This window comes from Triticum dicoccoides, chromosome 5A (assembly GCF_002162155.2).
Source record: "Triticum dicoccoides isolate Atlit2015 ecotype Zavitan chromosome 5A, WEW_v2.0, whole genome shotgun sequence".
NCBI lineage: Eukaryota > Viridiplantae > Streptophyta > Magnoliopsida > Poales > Poaceae > Triticum > Triticum dicoccoides.
The window spans coordinates 162983554-162985987 of record NC_041388.1 but is presented as its reverse complement, the minus strand read 5'-3'; positions in this window follow the sequence as shown (position 1 = coordinate 162985987).

The following is a 2434-nucleotide window of genomic DNA, read 5'->3' as shown; positions in this document are numbered from 1 at the left end:
TCATCCAGAGGCAGCATCGATCGGCTTCAGTTAGTAGCAGTAGCGAAGGAATTGCTCGATCGGGTTCAGTTAACAGCCATCGATCAATCACTCGGTTTCAATAACGCGTAGCCTGCAGTGCAATCGCTCGGGTTCAGTTAGAGCCCAACGCCTCGCTCGGGTTCAGTTAGAGCCAACGCCTCGCGCACACGCGCGTACGTGTACGAGAGAAACGCGCATCGCTCGGCCCCAGACCTCCCACCATAACCAGGAACTCCCCGAAATTTTCCTCCCCCTCGCTTCTACCACGGTTTTTTCCGTCATGGACGGCCCAAAGAATGTCATGCAGCTGCGTCTCTGGCGCGCCTAGGACAAAAAGCCCACTTTCTGTCATGATTTTTTGTCATAGAAGTAGGAGCCCACCACATCTATGATGATACCGGGTTTTGTCACAATTATCGTCATAGAAGTGTCATATGTATGACAGAAAAAAAAAATTGTTCGACCCAAAATGTCACGGATGTGTCTTTTTTTTGTAGTGTAAGCACCTTGATGAATTTATAACCACCCACCTAGGGGGCCACCATAAGGTCTAAGTGACCCGGGTTATCAACCCGTGGCGGGTGATTTGCCCTGCTCCACGTTATCGTGTGCTCAGAACATCTCAAATATTGTGGAACGGCCGGCTCTACTGCATGAACCACCCGCCTATGAACCTTCTGGCCCCGTTCGAGAGACTTGTGGTGAAGACGTGGTATTGACCACCATTGAGCTGCTTATGGTTATTCTGATACCTAGACTGGTTATCTTGTTGATGGTTCCCATGACCAGACTGTTGATTTCCTTGGTTCTGATAATTGGAGCATGAGCCACCGCCACCAAAGCGGGCTCCTTACGACCTGGGGCCTGACCCGCCGGGCGGCCCATTGTCGTTATTGTGATGCCGTGAAAGTTGTTGATTCTTTAACTCCTTCATAACATAACAATCCTTCCAAGCATGTTCAGACGGCTTATTTTGATAACTATGCTTGGAACAAGGGCCATTAAGCATGTCCTCAATACTCTGTGACCTTCCTGGATTGAAAGGCGGCTTGCCATTGCCATCCCGACGCTGATTCTTATAGCCAGTGTTGGTTTTAGCCACCAGATCAGACCTACCATCGGGGTACCTACGCTTCCCACCATTGCCCTAGTTATTGCCATTGTGCCAAGCCATACTCTGCTACAAGCCCTTAGAACTGCCATTTTTCTTGCCTTTTTTGACTTATCCTCATCATCAGCACCGGGGTCCTTTGTGCTATCAGATTCCTCATATTTGGTGACAGAATTCATAAGGTCACCCATATCCTGGCACCTACACTTGAGTCACCCAAGCTTCTGCTTAAGAGGAAAGAAACAACAATTCTTCTCAAGAACTAGAACAGCTTGAGCCGCCGTAATGCTGTCTAGCGAATGGATGATAGATGAAACCCACCGGACCCAATGATGGGCCGACTCATCTTCACGTTGTACACAATGATCCAAATCAATAATCGTTAGTGGTCGCTTACATGTTCCTTGATTTTTTGATGAAACCACTACTGCAGGATGCTGCTAACGCGACACAATGATCAAAGACCCTTCGATGAAACTGTGTGCGATGCAATAATCGAAAATGGTGGTGTAAAAAACCGTCAAAAAGGTGCAAAACATTTGCGATGGAGGATGCATCAAACAAAGTTCAGATTTTAGTTGTGTTGTGAGGACCCCGATCCTAAGTGACACCGATCTAGCATGTAACACATCATATCACTTTGCGGCCTCACGCACGGTATTCCCGCGGGTGCCACCTTACCCGACCCGGGACCGTTTGCGCCTTTTGGCTCACGTATATGATAGTGTCGCTAGCATCCATATGACATAGAACCCGGGACGACATGACTAGTCATAAACCCAAAGTGGCACTAACTTACAGGGATAGGCATACATGACCCTACAACGAACGTGTCGGTCATCCGCGGGTGAATCCGGGCTGTAGCAGGCTAACAAAACTTCGGTAGGCACCGCGTGACATTTCCCTGACAGGACAGACACAGGAACGAAGAAGGACACATGCCGGCCAGCCCAAGTGTTCCGGAGCAGTAGCAAGCTACCATGGCTCAGTGGAAGCACTAGGAGACATTTCCCGGTAAGAGAAGCTACCAAGGATAAACAACTAGGTTGTCGGATCCCACACATACCAAGCATTTCAATAACATACACACAATATGCTCCATATGTGCAAACACAACATGGCATCACAACATAACTCTATGACTCAAGTGTTTACTCATTAGGCTCCGGAGAGCCAAGTATTACAAACATGGGTCTCATAACCCAACATATAGAGCATACAAGCAACAAGCGGAAGCATAAATATGTCTGAGTATAGACAACTAAAAATGAAAAAGGTTGAGAAGCCTGACTATCTACAAGA